Genomic DNA, 19,317 nt, shown 5'->3' with positions numbered 1-19,317 from the left:
TGGACCTAGGCGATGGCGGGAGTGCGGCCGGTGGGGCAGCGGTGAAGGGCGAGCAGGGCGAGGACTGCGCTGGGGCCCGCGGGTGAGGGGGCGGAGGCAGCGGGAGGCGTGGGCTTGGAGCAAGCAGGCGCGATGGAGTGAGCGCTCCCCAAGCAGGGGAAGTGGGATGGACCACTGGGGCTGGGGGTGCACGAGGGCCTGCGCTCCAGGTATCTCCAGGCTAGCCATGTGCTCTTGTCCTGGACCTCCACCAAGTGACACAGGATATTTCGCCGGTCTCAGGACAGCAGCCAACCAACCTTCTTAAAATCCCTACTTAAATAAAATTTGAAATCTTAGATATAGCCTACCACGTTGCTAGAAAGAGCCAGTGCAATTGTCTTCACGAAGAAATAAATGTGCACTTGCTGCAATCCTGGAAGACCCTGGGCTAAGATTAGACATTGAATTTAGTGGGGGAATGGGAGTGTTTGGGAACTACAGGGGACCCCCTCCTTTCTGTTCGTTCTGCAGCCACCCCTCTTTCGGCCGCTCTGCAGTGATCTTAAACACTTTCTACTATACCTGTGTGTGTGTGTGTGTGTGTGTGTGTGTGTGTGTACTAAAAATTGAAGTCTTTGAGCTCATGCACCCGAGTGCCTTGAGGAGTGCATTCCACATACAGGTCTCCAGGGATCCCACTTTCTGGCAGGCGTGATGGAGGAGACCCATTAGGCATATCTTTGGGAACATGGCAGGCCACACTGATGCTGACAAGGGAGAAGTTCCTTGGAGGTTTTGGCTTCTATTGTACCCTAGAGACATAAGGAGGTGGAAAGGAGGAGTCAAGGGGTGCAGCTCCTCTCTGCTCCTTGGTTGTGTTAGCTCCCTCTCTCAGTCTCTCAGCCTCAGGTGCCTGGGCATATTCCCCTGGGGCCTGAGGAAGGGTACTGTGGGATAGGCAGGATTGTCACAGAGATGGAGATAAACTACTTTCAGAAGGAGGCAGCCACAGGGACACATTGATGAGAGAATGTAAAGGTTCAGAGCACCAGCTTAGTTTCAGGAGTTGGAAGTTTCATACCCTCAGACCATTCAGAACAGCCTAGTGGCAGGTTCCTCCAAACACAGGCATATAGTTACACAGTGAGTATTTGTCATTTCTAATTGCTGAGTAATATTCCACTGTATACATAAACCACATCTTCTTTATCCATTCAATACCCACCATTTGCTTCAACGTGGATGGAACTGGAGGGTATTATGCTGAGTAAAATGAGTCAATCGGAGAAGGACAAACATTATATGGTCTCATTCATTTGGGGAATATAAATAATAGTGAAAGGGAATAGAAGGGAAGGGAGAAGAAATGGGTAGGAAATATCGGAAAGGGAGACAGAACATAAAGACTCCTAACTCTGGGAAATGAACTAGGGGTGGTGGAAGGGGAGGAGGGCGGGGGGTGGGGGTGACTGGGTGATGGGCACTGACGACGGGCACTGAGGGGGGCACTTGACGGGATGAGCACTGGGTGTCATTCTGTATGTTGGCAAATTGAACACCAATAAAAAATAAATTTATTATAAAAAAAATAGTTACACAGTGATACCTTGCACTTTGAAGCTACTGGTTGGTACTTCCTCACTTCCCCTGTTCTGTTTTACTGATTTTTCTCCCTACTTCCCCTACTGTTTTTGCAATGTCACGTAAAGTGCCCAACTCCCAAGTACAAACCATGGGCCTTTCCCACCATGCCAGTCCAGGTGTTACGTTCCAGTGATCCCTAACACTCTCTGGCACCCCAGCCCTGATTCCTCCCCATCTCATTCAGCCCATAGCTGACAGAAGAGGTTGCAACTGCTGCAGGTAGTGAACATGAAATTAGAAAAGGCTTCATGGAAGAGGCTACGTTTTGTTTCCACAGGTGAGCCTAGGGGAATGGACATTTCAGAAAGAAGCAACTATATGACAAGGTATGCAGAGTGTAGAGAAGAGATTCACAAACTTTAGTGCATATTCAGGTAATGGGGACAGCTTAATAAATATGCACATGCCTTGACCCTATCCTAAAAGATTTGATACAGATGGTCTGTGAACCACTCTTTGAGAAATAATAGTCTAGGCTCTTTTCAACTGATCAGGCCAGAGTATGTTGCAGATAGGAGATTAATAGTACATTTTCAGAGTACTTCAGAGCTACCCTGAAAATGGACCCCCTATCCATGTGATAATTGTCAAAGCCTTAGCAATTAAAGTGGATATTATCAGTTTGAGGCCAAGGCAGAGGGTAGCCTAGGCAGAGAAATTATACCTATGAACTATATATAACTTATTATATTTTACTATTTAACCTGAAACCTTTGCTATATTATTACACTGACAAGCATTGTTGTAGTAATTTTAAAATATTATCTTGTCTAATCCACTGTTATAATAGTGGTGGATTTTGTAGATGAGGAAAAGGAGTCTTGCAGGAGTTATGATTTAGTAAGTCAATGAATTAGTAAGTGATGGATGCAGGATTTTACTCAAGTAATCTGAATCCAAATTCCATGTTCTTAATCACTTCTCAAGAGATATGTTAGGAGTTGAATGAAAGGTTCTGCTAGTGATAGAGATTATTTTAAAAAGACCTTTGCACCACCCAAAATGGTGAAATATGGCTGTGGACATCTGTGGAAGTTGGACTCCATGGGTAAAGATACAGAACAGGTGTGAGAGATCCTGTGATCAGTGGCAAGGCTTTCTGAAAGAGGCGACACTATAACTCCCCTGACAGCAACCAGAGTAGCAAGAACCAGTTTAGGTCATCCTGATGTCATTCTGTAATAGAATAAGCAATATGAAGATCCATAGCAAACACAAAGAACTAAGAACTACATCCCTCTTTTTTCCTGGGACCAAGTAAGCATCAAAATTTAGTGATATCCCATAAAAAGGATAGCCCTTGGAATTTCTGATATTAGACTTTCTACCAGCCAGATGGGCCCAATTTTGAAATGTGCTGTATTTTTCCCCATGTTTCATGAAAGAAGATAATACCCATTACCCAAGATTCACAAGAAAAAGAGAGGACCTTGTATGCTCTGGGGATATGTTACCATGGAAGAAGAGGCAACCACTTACACACCTAATATCTCCCAAGGCATAACACAATGCCTGTATGTCTGCAGTAGTGGAGGGTGAGTATTATAACTGTCTAAAACACGAGTAGGCAAAAGACTAGTTCACAGAGTAAAAAAAAAAAATCTAAGCAGGTACACCTGATTTTTGTCTATTTATTTAAGTATGACACACACATACTACTATGCCCATATACTTTAAACATTCTTGAGAACAAAAAATGATTTAATAAATTAATGTAATGCAGATTTCTACTAGTATTCTAATGTGGCATACCTAGAATATATTTGTGTATCATGGAGAAAGGGAGTTGATATGGGGGAAGGAGAGAAAGGGATGAAGAAAGCAAAAAGGGAAAAATTAAAATTCCTTCCAAAATTCTGCATACATAATTACATGTTCACATTTATTTGAAACTTTCTATATGTATTTATGTATTTATATAAATATAATTTTAATAAAAAGTAATATGCAAATTAATTATCTAATATGTTCTTTGGTACCTAACTGGATTGTTTTGTATTCACAGCTTTTTTTTGGTATATTTTTTTAATTGGAGTTCGATATACAAACATACAGCATAACACACAGTGCTCATCCGGTCAAGCGCCCCCCTCAGTGCCTGTCACCCAGTCACCTCAACCCCCCCGGCCACCTCCCTTTCCACCACCCCTTGTTTGTTTCCCAGAGTTAGGAGTCTCTTATGTTCTGTCTCCCTCTCTGATATTTCCCACTCATTTTCTCTCCTTTCCCCTAAAATCCCTTTCACTATTTTTTATATTCCCCAAATGAATGAGACAATTAATGTTTGTCCTACACCAATTGACTTACTTCACTCAGGATAATACCCTCCAGTTCCATCAACGCTGAAGCAAATGGTGGGTATTTGTTGTTTCTAACGGCTGAGAGATATTCCATTATATACATAGACCACATCTTCTTTATCCATTCATCTTTCAATGGACACAGAGGCTCCTTCCACAGTTTGGCTATTCTGGACATTGCTGCTATACACATCGGGGTGCAGGTGTCCCGGCGTTTCATTGCATCTGTATCTTTGGGGTAAATCCCCAGTAGTGCAATTGCTGGGTTGTAGGGCGGTTCTATTTTGAACTATTTGAAGAACCTCCACACAGTTTTCCGGAGTGGCTGTACCAGTTAACATTCCCACCAATAGAGCAAGAGGGTACCCCTTTCTGCACATCCTCTCCAACATTTATTGTTTCCCGTCTTGTCAATTTTCCCCATTCTCACTGATGTGAGGTGGTATATCATTGTGATTTTGATTTGTATTTCACTGATGGCAAGTGATGTGGAGCATTTTCTCATGTGCTTATTGGCCATGTCTATGTCTTCCTCTGTGAGATTTCTGTTCAGGTCTTTTGTCCATTTCATGATTGGGTTGTTTGTTTCTTTGCTTTTGAGTTTAATAAGTTCATTATAGATCTTGGATACTAGCCCTTTATCTGATACGTCATTTGCAAATATCTTCTCCCATTCTGTAGGTTGTCTGAGTTTTGTTAACTGTTTCTTTTGCTGTGCAGAAGCTTTTGATCTTGATGAAGTCCCAAAAATTCATTGTTGTTTTGTTTCCCTTGCCTTAATAGATATATCTTGCAACAAGTTGCTGTGACCAAGTTCAAAATCGTGTTGCCTGTGTTCTCCTCTAGGATTTTGATGGAATCTTGTCTCACATTTAGAACCTTCATCTATTTTGCGTTTATCTTTGTGTATGGTGTAAGAGAATGGTACAGCTTCATTCTTCTGCACGTGGCTGTCCAATTTTCCCAGCACCATTTATTGAAGAGAATATCCTTTATCCAGTGGATAGTCTTTCCTTCTTTGTCAAATATTAGTTGACCACAGAGTTGAGGTCCCATTTCTGGATTCTCTATTCTGTTCCATTGGTCTATGTGTCTGTTTTTGTGCCAGCACCATACTGTCTTGATGATCATTGCTTTGTAGTACAACTTGAAATCCAGCATTGGGATGCCCCAGGCTCTGGTTTTCTTTTTCAATATTCCCCTGGCTATTCGGGGTCTTTTCTGATTCCACACAAATCTTAAGATGATTTGTTCCAGCTGTCTGAAGAAAGTTCATGGTATTTTGATAAGGATTGCATTCACTGTGTAAATTGCCCTGGGTAGCATTGACATCTTCACAATATTAATTCTTCCAATCCATGAGCATGGAATATTTTTCCATCCCTTTGTGTCTCCCTCAATTTCTTTCAGAAGTGTTCTGTAGTTTTTCGGGTATAGATCCTTTACCTTTTGGTTAAGTTTATTCCTAGGTATATTATGCTTTTGGGTGCCATTGTAAATGGGATTGACTCCTTAATATCTCTTTCTTCAGTCTCATTGTTAGTGTATACAAATGCGACTGATTTCTGGGCATTGATTTTGTCCTGCCACACTGCCAAATTTCTGTATGAGTTCAAGCAATCTTGAGGTGGAGTCTTTTGGGTTTTCTACGTAGAGTATCATGTCAGCGGCGAAGAGGGAGAGTTTGATTTCTTCTTTGCCAATTTGAGTGCCTTTTATTTCTTTGGTTGTCTGATTGCTGAGGCTGAACTTCTAGTACTATGTTGAATAGGAGTGGTGAGAGGGGACATCCGTGTCTTGTTCCTGATCTTAGGGCAAAGGCTCCCAGTGTTTCCCCATTGATAATGATACTTGCTGTGAGCTTTTCATAGATGGCTTTTAAGATGCTGAGGAATGTCCCCTCTATCCCTACACTGTGAAGAGTTTGGATCAGGAATGGATGTTGTATTTTGTCAAATGCTTTCTCTGCATCTATTGAGAGGATCATATGGTTCTTGGTTTTTCTCTTGTTGATATGATCTATCATGTTGATTGCTTTAGGGGTGTTGAACCAGTCTTACATCCCGGGATAAATCCCACTTGATCCTGGTGTATAATCTTCTAATGTACTGTTGGGTCCTATTGGCTAGTATCTTGTTGAGAATTTTTGCATCTGTGTTACTTAGGGAGATTGGTCTATAATTCTCCTTTTTCGTGGGGTTTTTGTCTAGTTTTGGAATTAAGGTGATGCTGGCCTCATAGAACGAGTTTGGAAGTATTCCATCTCTTTCTATCTTTCGGAACAGCTTTAGTAGAATAGGTATGGTTTCTTCTTTAAACGTTTGATAGAATTCCCCTGGGAAGCCATCTGGGCCTGGACTTTTGTATCTTGTGAGGTTTTTAATGACTGCTTCAATTTCCTCCCTGGTTATTGGTCTTTTCAGGTTTTCTATTTCTTCCTGTTCCATTTTTGGTACTTTTTGGTTTTCCAGAAATGCATCTATCTTTTCTAGATTGCCTAATGTGTTGGCATATCACTGCTCATAATACGTTTTTAAAATCATTTGTATTTCCTTGGTATTTATTGTGATCTCTCTTCATTCATTCATGATTTTATTAATTTGAATATTTTCTCTATTCTTTTTAATAAGGCTGTCTAATGGTTTTTCTATCTTATTAATTCTTTTGAAGAATCAACTCCTGGTTTTGTTGATCTGTTCTACAGTTCTTCTAGTCTTTATTTCATTGAGTTCTGCTCGAATCATTATTGTCTCTCTTCTTCTGCTTGCTGTAGGTTTTATTTGCTGTTCTTTCTCCAGTTCCTTTAGGTGCAAGGTTAGCTTGTGTATTTGAGTTTTTTTCCAAGTTTTTGAAGGATGCTTGTATTGCGATGTATTTACCTCTCATGACTACCTTTGCTGTATCCCAAAGATTTTGAATGGATGTATCTTCTTTTTCGTTAGTTTCCATGAATCCTTTTTTTTCCTTTTTAAAATATTTTATTTATTTATTTATTTAGTCATGAAAGACACAGAGAAAGAGAGGCAGAGACAGGCAGAGGGAAAAGCAGGCTCCATATAGGCAGCCCAATGTGGGACTTGATCCCGGGACTCCAGGATCACACTCTGGGCTGAAGGTGGTGCTAAACCACTGATCCACTCAGGCTGACCACCATGAATCTTTTTAATACTCTTTAATTTCCGGGTTGACCTATTTATCTTTTAGTAGGATGCTCTTTATCTCCACGTGTTGAATTTCTTCCAAATTTCCAAATATTCTTGTGATTGGCTTCTAGTTTCAAAGCATTGGGGTCTGAAAATATGCGGGGGACAATTCCAATCTTTTCATATCGGTTGAATCCTGATTTGTGACCCAGTATGTGGTCTATTCTGGAGAAAGTTCCATGTGCACTTGAGAAGAATGTGTATTCAGTTGTGTTCGGATGGAAATTTCTGTATTTACTTGTGAAATCCATTTGGTCCAGTGCATAATTTAAAGCCGTTGTTTCTTTAGTGATGTTGTGATTACAGTATCTGTCATTTGCAGAAAGTGCTGTGTTGAAGTCTCCCAGTATTAGTGTATTATTATCTAAATAAGATACTGTACTGTACTTTGGTTATTAATTGATATACTTGGCAGCTCCCACATCAGGGGCATAAATATTCATGATTATTAGGTCCTCTTGTTGGATAGATCCTTTAAGTAGTATATAGTGTCCATCTTCATCTCTTACTACAGTCTTTGGGATAAACTTTAATTTATGTGCTATGAGGATTGCTACCCTTGCTTTCCTTTGAGGACCATTTGAATGGTAAATGGTTCTCCATCCTTTTTTTTTCAGGCTGTAGGTGTCCTTAGGTCTAAAATGAGTCTCTTGTAGTCAGCATAGAGATTGGTCTTGCTTTTTTTTTTATCTAATCAGAAACCCTGCAGCTTTTGATGGGATCACTTAGCCCATTCACATTCAGAGTTCCTATTGAAAGATATGAATTTAGTGTCATCGTAATACCTGTTCAGTCCCTGTTTTTGTGGATTATTTCCTTGGGCTTCGTCTTTCTTTTACAGGCCCCACTTAATAGTCCTTGGAGAGCTGGTTTGGTGGTCACATATTCTTTCATTTTCTGCCTATCTTGGAAGCTCTTTATCTCTTCTTCTCTCTGTAGCATTCCAGCTGTTAGAAGTGTAAACTCTTCTCTCTGTAGCATTCCAGCTGTTTTCTCTTTAAATCTCAGGTTGAATTTGTAGGTTTTCAGGATGATTTGAAAGTTGTCTAGGTAAATTGGTTGGGACTGGTGAATTGGGGACCCTACTCTTTCGCCATCTTGCCCTGCCCCCTCCTGTAGTTACTGCTCTGAAGATGTGTTCTAGGGAATTGTAGTTTATGGAGTGCTTATCAATAAGATAAGTACTATGCTAAGTGATTTACATAATTTATTTTATTTAATACCTACCATTATGGCTAGAAGCAAATATTATTTCTGCCATTTAACATTTTAAGAAGTGAAGCTATAGCAATTTTAAGACAACTCTTTAGATGAAAATTTATACATCTAGTAGGTGAAAGAGCTGAGATCAAAATGTATCTTGGTTTGTTTCCCAAGGTAATACACAGCCTATAGCATATATTCTTTGTTGAATTTTTGCTTATAATAACAAATGATATAGTGAGGCTCTTGTTTTATTTCTTTGAAGATTAAGAAGTACTGCTTTTATTTTTAAGGTAGAATATAGTTAGGAAATGGTAAATGTACAACTCAGTTAAAAACTTGAGCCAATTACTGAGAACTATTAGGACGAAGTTAAGATATATTAAATTCTTTTGATTTGTCTGAGGTCATTAGAACATGTGAGGGTTAGAAAGGGGAAAAATATGGTGAGGCACCACTCTCTCTACTTGGCATCTCTCATTTCAGCATACACAACTTTTTCATGATCATGGAAAAAAAGATACATTGAATTCTTCTTACCCAAGTGTCTGGTTCCTTTTGTTCAGAATTTTTTGGATGTATCAAATCAATCTTGATAATTTCAAAAATCTAAAATATAGCATAATGCCCAGTATCAAATATATAAGAAAAGGAAATATGTAATATCTTAGTATTATTTTCTTTCCTTTTTTAAGTCCAATTAGCCAACATAGACTACATACTTAGTTTCAGATGTAGTGTTCAATGATTTCAGTTGTGTGTTATTTTCTTATACTTTTTCTAATTCCTGATTCTTAGAATTATAGGATCAATAAACATCAACAGAGATCCATTTCCTTAATTCCTGGTTAATGTTCCCTAAGTTATCCTGAACCAAGGAGTAGGAAAAGAGCATGGTGCCTGCTTTGCCACAGCGTTTTTGTTGTCAACTTGCCTCACTGATAGGCCTTGCTTTAAAAGAAGCTTTTTGTTGATCATGCTTTATACCACATGACTTTGTTATCCTGGTCCTAACTGATTAGACCAAGTATAGGTAAGAGGCTAAAGATAAGTCAGTTCATAGAAAGACAGGTGACTGTATCCTAGGTCAAAAATGAGCTGGGACAATGATATTCTCAGTTATAGTAGGAAATACCAACTACCGTGAACTTAATATGCATTTGCTATAACTAGTCTACAATGGAATTTTGAAAACCCTGATTCGCAGGGGGAAATAGCGGCTGGAGTTGAATTAAATAACAATGCAATGTATTGCAATAAAAGTACAAAGGAACTAACACTATAGCTGATTGGCAAATTAACAATGAGACTACTAGTTACTACAATTAAAAAAAAACTTAATGAATTTATCTCCAAATTATATGTCTTTTATAATATATTTTTGAGGAGCAAACTGGCATTTCATGTGTGTTTTAATTATTTCATATGATTACATGTAAGTTTTCCCATTATCACTTGTCTAAATGTCCTCTAAGCATTGAAAAATTAAAGGAGACCCAATCAGTAATATTTTCTCACATTAATTTTATGTTTTAAGAGAACCTAATTGACCTCATAGCAAAATGCTGTCCTATAGAGAAATTAATTGAAAATAGGAAACAAAGATTTATTTATCCACCTATCTTTGTATCTCTCGTTTTCTGTACACACACACATATATATATATACATAAATAATAATTCATATATACATAAATAATGATTCAAAAAGGTTTTGGGAGGCTAAAACCAACAACACAAGAAACAAGTTTTGGCAAAGATGTAATATTAAAAAAGAAAACCATAGCTGGGGGCATCACAATGCCAGATTTCAGGTTGTACTACAAAGCTGTGGTCATCAAGACAGTGTGGTACTGGCACAAAAACAGACACATAGATCAATGGAACAGAATAGAGAATCCAGAAGTGGACCCTCAACCTTATGGTCAACTAATATTCGACAAAGGAGGAAAGACTATCCACTGGAACAAAGATGTAGAGAAAGGAGAACCTTCTTGTACTGTTGGTGGAAATGCAAACTGGTACAGCCACTCAGGAAAACACTATGGAGGCTCCTGAAAAGGGTAAAAATAGAACTACCCTGTGATCCAGCAATTGTACTACTAGGTATTTACCCAAAGGACACAAAGAAACTGATTCAAAGGGATACATACACCCCAATGTTTATAGCAGCATCATTTACGAAAGCCAACTTATGGAAACTGCTTAAGTATCCATTGACTGATGAACAGATAAAGATGTCCTGCCTATGCACAATGGAATATTACTTGGCCATAAAAAAGAATGAAATGTTGGCATTTGAAGTGACATGGATGGAGCTAGAGCGTATAATGCTAAGCCAAATAAATCAGTCAGAAAAAGACAAAAACCATATGATTTCACACATATGATTTAAGAAACGAAACAAATGAGCAAAGCGGGAAAAAGTGAGAGAGGCAAATCAAGAAAGAGACTCTTAAGTATAGAGAACAAACTGATGCTTACTGGAGTAGAAGTGGGTGAGGAGATGGGGGAAATAGGTGATGGGGATTAAGGAGTTCAGGGTATTTTTAAACTTAAATTCAAGTTAGTTATCATACAGTACAGCACTGGTTTCAAAAGCAGAATCCAGTGATTAATCAAATACATGTGCTCATCTCAATAAGTAAGGTGTGCAGTTATTGTGATTGTATGGAAGTGTTGAATCACTATATTATACACCTGAAACTAATATCATGCTATTTGTTAACTAACTGGAATTTAAATAAAAACTGTAATAAAGGACAGCTTGGGTCGCTCATTGGTTTAGCGCTGCCTTCAGCCCAGGGCCTGATCCTGGAGACCCAGGATCAAGTCCCACGTCAGGCTCCCTTCATGGAGCCTGCTTCTCCCTCTGCATGTGTCTCTGCCTCTCTGTCTCTCTGTCTCTCATGAATAAATAAATAAATAAAATCTTTTAAAAAACTGTAATAAATAAACTTAAAAAGGCATTGGGAGAGTGCATATGCATCTGGAAAATATAATAAAAAAAACCAACTACAATATACTCGTTGTCTCTCAACAGATATGTTGCCTACACATGAAAACATACAGTAGTAAGTTACAAGGTCTCCAAAGGCAGAAGCATTATGCAGTTTACTTATTTTAAAATTTTTTCCCAAAAAATTAAATAAATAAAAAATTTTCCTACCATGCCTAGACTAAATGATTTTAAATTGTAAAACAAGGTTTTCAAAAAAAAAGTATTTTAAAAGGAGTTATGTTGTAAAACGAATGCTTAAATCAGGTTTCTACCCATCTAACATCCAGAAATTTCAACATTGATGTATTTATTTCTTAGGGTTAAGATAGTGGGCTAAATTGTCAGCTAGCACTTTAAAAAAAATCCAGATCTGAGGATGTTTTCCATAATTTTTATGAAACACAATCACTAAACAAAGATAAAGTTTTCAAGCAAAAAAAGTTAGCTGGATTATGAGAATTATTCTCAACCAGCACAAGACGTAAGTTATTGTGATGATGACCTGGAGGTACTATGGGTACAAAATTATATTAATAGTCCAGAAATAGTCTTTGGAGTTTTTTACATAAAAACTTCTTTAAGTATTTGAGCTCAGTGGAGTGCCAACTAATACATCTAACACATCATTTGATATAATTGGGCCTGCTGAGCAGTAAATGTTAATCAAAAAATCAGTGTGCTCAAGAGAGCAAGGTCTCACCTAGGTTTATCACTAGGCATTGATCATGTTTAAATAGCTGATCTATTATCACCCCAGAAACCCCAAGGTCAACTATTCTGGACTCAGTTTTAACAGTAACAGATTTTGAGGTATAGTTCTCAGCAAGAGGATCCAAAGGGATACTGTATTTTGATCAGAATTTTCCAGTTTGAGTAGGCTAATTCATAAATTTCCAAATTTTCAATTATTTTTAAACCGAGTTTAATAGAAACCTATAATAATAGTGAATAATAGAAATAATAACTGACATTTATATAATTTATCATAGTTTATTATGAGCTATGTACATACCATCTTCACAATAACCCTGAAGAGTAAATATTTTTGTCTCTACAGATGAGTTGAAAAACTAAGAGATAAAGTTAGACTGCCAGTGTCAGGGATGAACCAAAAATTCAGTTTTATCCCAAACTTCTCAACTGCATGTAGTCAGCTTAGGCTGCCATAGCAAAATATCATAGATTAGATAGCTTAAAAACCAGAAATTTGTTTCTCACATTCTGGAGGCTACAAGTCTGAGATTAGAGTGCTGCCATGGTCAGGTTATGGTGGGGGCTCCATCTTCAAAATCATCTATACCTGGTTCCTTCCCAAAGGCTCCATTTCCTAATACCATCATATTGAAAGTTAAGACATCACAATATGGATATTTGGGAAATACAAATATTCAGTTCACAACAAACACCAAAAAGAGCATTCAAAACTTTCTATGCACCAACAGTATAAGAGGGTTCCCCTTTCTGCACATACTCTCCAACATTTCTTGTTTCCTGTCTTGTTAATTTTCACCATTTTCATTGGTGTGAGGGGTATCTCATTGTGCTTTTTATTTCTATTTCCCTGATGGCAAGTGATGTGAGGCATTTTCTCATGTGCTTGTGGCTGTGTGTATGTCTTCTTCAATGAAATTTCTATTCATGTCTTTTGCCCATATCATGATTAGATTATTTGTTTCTTTGCTGTTGAGTTTAATAAGTTCTTTATAGATCTTGGGTACTAGCCCTTTATCTGATATGTCATTTGCAAATATCTTCTCCCATTCTGTAGGTTGTCTTTGCATATTGTTGACTCTTTCTTTTGCTGTGCAGAGGTTTTTATCTTGATGAAGTCCCAGTAGTTCATTTTTTGCCTCTGTTTCCCTTGCCTTCATAGATATATCTTTCAAGAAGTTGCTGTGGCCAATTTCAAAAAAGGTGTTTCCTGTGTTATCCTCTAGGATTTTGATGGAAACTTGTCTCACATTTAGATCTGAACTGGTGCAGCCACTCTGGAAAACTATGTAGAGGTTCCTCAAAGAGTTAAAAATAGAGCTACCCTATGACCCAGCAATTGCACTACTGTGGATTTACCCCAAAGATACAGATGCCATGAAAAGCCAAGACACCTGTACCCCAATGTTTATAGTAGCAATGTCCACAATAGCCAAACTTGGAAGGAGCTTCAGTGTCCATCAAAAGATAATGGATAAAGAAGATGTGGTCTATATGTACAATGGAATATTCCTCAGCCATTAGAAACGACGAATACCCACCATTTGCTTCAATGTAGATGGAACTGGAGGGTATTATGCTGAGTGAAGCAGTCAATCAGAGAAGGACAATATTTGTGTGGTTTCCCTCATACAGGGAATATAAAAAACAGCGAAACGATTTTAGGGGAAAGGAGAGAAAATGAGTGGAAAAAATCAGAGAGGGTGACAAAACATGAGAGACTCCTAACTTTGGGAAATGAACAAGGGGTAGTGGAAGGGGAAGTGGGTGGGGGGATGAGGTGACTGGGTGTTGGGCACTGAGAGGGGCACTTGACCGGATGAGCACTGGGTGTTACGCTATATGTTGGCAAGTCAAACTCCTATAAAAAGAAAAAAAACCCTAACATTTTCCATGCAAGTATTCTAAGATGTATTATAAACAATCATTTGTGAGATGCTTAGCAAAAAATATGTGAGTGTGTGTGTGTTGTGCAATGAAATACATTTGGAAAATAGGTTTACACTACTTTCCATTTGGAAAAATTCACAATGCTTGCTATCTGAGTGAAGTCCCTGACAAGTCCTGTGGAAAAGAAATCTGTTTTATTTTAATCAGTTTTTTCCAAGCCTTCTTTTCTATTAAGTACTTTCCCAACAAACACACTTTGAAAAATATTAATTTCTGTCAGTCATGCTCTGCTCTTCCAATATTCTTCCTGGATGGCATTATAACTATAGTTTTGGGGAATTTGAATAAAATACATCATGTTACAATGCTAGCAGGAGTGAACACGAAGAAGAAAGCTTAATTGAATAACATTTATGGTTCTTTCAGTGGATAAGAAAAAGCTACAGTGGGTGTCAGGGACAGTAGAAGACTATATTAAGTGTGTATTATACTTCAATTTTATATGCTTAATATTCAACATCTTGAATAGATGAATAATAATGGTGATGGTGGAGCACCTGGGTGGCACAGTGGTTGAGTGCCTTTGGTTCAGATCTTGATCCCAGGGTCCTGAGATGGAGTCCTGCATTAGGCTCCCCACGGGGAGCCTACTTCTGCCTCTGTCTATATCTCTGCCTCTCTCTGTGTGTCTCTCGTGAATAAATAAATAAAATATTAAAGAAAATAATGGTGATGGTGATGAGAGTTACTATGATTATTATTATTACATGAAAAACAAAGACAAATTTATTGGTATATTGCTCCCTCATTGTATTAATCAGGGTTCTCCAGAGAAATTTAGATAGGTAGATAGATAGATAGATAGATAGATAGATAGATAGATAGAAAAAAAGAGAGAGAGAGAGGTAAAAATACTTATTATGAGGAATTGCTTCACATGATTATGGAGTCTTGAGAAGTCACAGGACTTCTCAGCTGGAAACCCAGGAAAACCAGCAGGGTAATTATAGTCTGAGTCCAAAAGCCTAAGAACCAGGGGAGCTGATGGTATAAATCCCAATCCGAGGGCTGGAAAAGACTGATGCCCCAATTCAAACAGGTAAGAAGGAAGTGATATAATTCTCCTGCCTCCACCTTTTTTGTTCTATTCAGCCCCCCAAAGGATTGGATGGTGCCCACCTACATAGGGAAAGTTAATTTGCTCCTTTCAGTCTACGTGATTCAAATACTAATTTCTTCAGGAAACACCCTAACAGGCACACAGAAATAATTCTAAAGCAGACATGTGGGCATACTATGATCCAGTTTAGCTGATACATAATATTAACCATCACAATCATCATAGGTGACATTTAAACTTCTAGAAAATGATTACTATACACAATTGGCATAACTCTATTCTTGCACTGCAGCACATGACAATTTTTATGTCTGTGGTTAAAGAAATTTGTTGAAAGCACTCACTCTTTAAAAAACAAACCTACATGTAAAAATCAATTGCAAGAGATTCATCTGACTAAAGCTTGTATGCAAAGTTTCAGAGTAGAAGTGATGAATTAAAAATAAAAAAGACATACTTAAGTCTTCAAAGTGTGAAATAAATTTCCAAAACTCCATTTTTAAAAGTCATGACAGAGCTAGGAACAATTAAGTGAATATACCTAATTAAAACCAAATTACTAAATCAATAGTGTAATTTAGCCCAAACTAAAACTCACTCTAGCAGACCAGAAATACTTAGAATTGACAAGCTGAGTACTGGATCTCAATTAAATAATATGATGCTATTAGCCAGGAAACTTGCAGAAAAAACTTTATTCTTGTATTTGAGATTAATAATAAAGTAAAACAGAATGTTCTCAGAATATATGAAATGTTCTAATATTCAGAATAATCCAAAGTGTGACCTGCATTTGTATTATACAAAAGACTACTAGCTACATTCCATATACAAGAAAGAAAGACTATAAAGATGGTACTCATATTGAAGATAGAGATCCAAACTATTTTATTTATTTATCTATTTATTTATTTATTTTTATTTTTACATATTTTTTAAATTGGATTTCAATTGCCAACATATACCATAACACCCAGTGCTCATCCCATCAAGTGCTCCCCTCAGTGCTCGTCACCCAGTCACCACCACCCGCTGCCCACCTCCTTTTCTACCACCCCTTGTTCGTTTCCCAGAGTTAGGAGTTTCTCATGTTCTGTTTCCCTCTCTGATATTCCCCACTCATTTTCTCTCCTTTCCCCTTTATTCCCTTTCACTATTTTTTATATTCACCAAATGAATGAGACCATATAATGTTTGTCCTTCTCCGATTGACTTATTTCACTCAGCATAATACCCTCCAGTTCCATCCATGTAGAAGCAAATGATGGGTATTTGTCATTTCTAATGGCTGAGTAATATTCCATTGTATACATAGACCACATCTTCTTTATCCATTCATCTTTTGATGGACTCCGGGGCTCCTTCCACAGTTTGGCTATTGTGGACATTGCTGCTATAAACCTTGGGGTGCAGGTGTCCCGGCATTTCACTGCATCTATACTTTGGGGTATATCATCAGCAGTGCAATTGCTGGGTTGTAGGGCAGGTCTATTTTTAACTCTTTGAGGAACCTCCACACAGTTTTCCAGAGTGGCTGCACCAGTTCACATTCCTACCAACAGTGCAACAGGGTTCCCCTTTCTGCACATCCTCTGCAACATTGGTTGTTTCCTGCCTTGTTAATTTCCCCCATTCTCACTGGTATGAGGGGGTATCTCATCGTGGTTTTGATTTATATTTCCCTGATGGCAAGTGATGCAGAGCATTATCTCATGTGCATGTTGGCCATGTCTATGTCTTCCTCTGTGAGATTTCTGTTCATGTCTTTTGCCCATTTCATGATTGGATTGTTTGTTTCCTTGCTGCTGAGTTTAATGAGTTCTTTACAGATCTTGAATACTAGTCCTTTATTGATAGGTCATTTGCAAATATCCCATTCTGTAGGTTGTCTTAGTCTTGTTGCCTGTTTCTTTTGCTGTCCAAAAGCTTCTTATCTTGATGAAGTCCCAATAGTTCATTTTTGCTTTTATTTCTCTTGCCTTCATGGATGTATCTTGCAAGAAGTTACTGTGGTCAAGTACAAAATGGGTGTTGCCTGTGTTCTCCTCTAGGATTTTGGTGGAATCTCGTCTCACATTTAGATCTTTCATCCATTTTGAGTTTATCTTTGTCTATGGTGTAAAAGAATGGTCCAGTTTCATTCTTCTGCATGTGGATGTCCAATTTTCCCAGCAGCATTTATTGAAGAGACTGTCTTTTTTTCCAGTGGATAGTCTATCCTCCTTTGTCGAATATTAGTTGACCATAGACTTGAGGGTCCAGTTCTGGATTCTCCATTCTGTTCCATTGATCTATGTGTCTGTTTTTGTGCCAGTACCACACTGTCTTGATGACCACAGCTTTGTAGTACAACCTGAAATCTGGCATTGTGATGCCCCCAGCTATGGTTTTCTTTTTCAATATTCCCCTGGCTTTTCGGGGTCTTTTCTGATTCCACACAAATCTTAAGATGATTTGTTCCAACTATCTGAGGAAAGACCATGGTATTTTGATAAGGATTGCATTAGTTGTGTAAATTGCCCTGGATAGCATTGACAATTTCACAATATTAATTCTTGCAATTTTGAGCATGGTATATTTTTCCATCTTTTTGTGTCTTCCTCAATTTCTTTCAGAAGTGTTCTGTAGTTTTCAGGGTATAGATCCTTTACCTCTTTGGATAGGTTTATTCCTAGATATCTTATGCTTTTTGGTGCAAATTTAAGTGGAATTGACTCCTTAATTTCTCTTTCTTCAGTCTCATTGTTAGTGTATAGAAATGCCACTGACTTCTGGGCATTGATTTTTTATCTGGCCACACTGCCGAATTGCTGTATGAGTTCTAATAATCTTGGGGTGGAGTCGAGTCTTTTGGGTTTTCTAAGTACAGTATCATGTCATCTGCTAAGAGGGAGAGCTTGACTTCTTCTTTGCCAATTTGAGTGCTTTTTATTACTTTTTTTTACCTGATTGCTGAGGCTAGGACTTCTAGTACTATGTTGAATAGCAGTGGTGAGAGTGGACATCCCTGTCTTGTTCCTGATCTTAGGGCAAAGGCTCCCAGCGCTTCCCCATTGAGAATGATATTTGCTGTGGGCTTTTTGTAGATGGCTTTTAAGATGCTGAGGAATGTTCCCTCTATCCCTACACTCTCAAGAGTTCTGATCAGAAATGGATGCTGTAATTTGTCAAATGCTTTCTCTGAAGCTATTGAGAGGGTCATATGGTTCTTGTTTTTCTCTTGCTGATATGATGAATCACATTGATTGCTCTACGAGTGTTGAACCAGCCTTGCATCCCAGGGATAAATTCCACTTGGTCATGGTGAATAATCATAATGTATTGTTGGATCCTATTGGCTAGTATCTTGTTGAGAATTTTTGCATCCATGTTCATCAGGAATATTGGTCTATCATTCTCCTTTTTTGTGGGGTCTTTGTCTGCTTTTGGAATTAAGGTGATGCTGGCCGCATAGAATGAGTTTGGAAGTATTCCGTCTCTTTCTACCTTTCAAACAGCTTTAGTAGAATAGGTATGGTTTCTTCTTTAAATGTTTGATAGAATTCCCCTGGGAAGTCATCTGGCCCTGGACTTTTGTGTGTTGGGAGTTTTTTAATGACTGTTTCAATGTCCTCCCTGGTTATCGGCCTCTTCAGGTTTGCTATTTCTTCCTGTTCCAGTTTTGGTAGTTTGTGGTTTTCCAGAAATGCGTCCATTTTTTCTAGGTTGCCTAATTTATTGGCGTATAGCTGCTCATAATATGTTTTTAAAATCATTTGTATTTCTTTTTTTTAATGGTTTTTTATTATTATTTATTTATGATAGTCATACAGAGAGAGAGAGAGAGAGAGAGGCATAGACATAGGCAGAGGGAGAAGCAGGCTCCATGCACCGGGAGCCTGACATGGGATTCGATCCTGGGTCTCCAGGATCGCGCCCTGGGCCAAAGGCAGGTGCCAAACCGCTGCGCCACCCAGGGATCCCCCGTTTGTATTTCCTTGGTGTTGGTGGTGATCTCTCCTTTCTCATTCATGATTTTATTGAGCCTTTTCTCTCTTCTTTTTAATAAGGCTGGCTAATGGTTTATCTATCTTATTAATTCTTTCAAACCAACTCCTGGTTTTGTTGATCTGTTCCACAGTTCTTCTGGTCTCTATTTCATTGAGTTGTGCTCGAATCTTTATTAATGCTCTCCTTCTGCTAGGGGTAGGATCTATTTGCTGTTTTTTTCTCCAGCTCCTTTAGGTGCAAGGTTAGTTTTTGTAGTTGAGTTCTTTCTAGTTTT

General features: G+C 38.2%; 1 pseudogene; it reads left to right on the top strand.

Moving 5' to 3' along the window:
• The first annotated feature begins 12 nt into the window (after positions 1 to 12).
• LOC144308824 (dynein light chain 1, cytoplasmic pseudogene) overlaps positions 13 to 19,317 on the top strand; it is a 186,576-nt pseudogene continuing 167,271 nt past the window's right edge.

The sequence above is a fragment of the Canis aureus genome, chromosome X, assembly GCF_053574225.1.
Source record: "Canis aureus isolate CA01 chromosome X, VMU_Caureus_v.1.0, whole genome shotgun sequence".
In the NCBI taxonomy this organism is placed as follows: domain Eukaryota; kingdom Metazoa; phylum Chordata; class Mammalia; order Carnivora; family Canidae; genus Canis; species Canis aureus.
The sequence above is the reverse complement of the archived record's forward strand: the minus strand, read 5'-3'. Positions and strand labels throughout refer to the sequence as shown.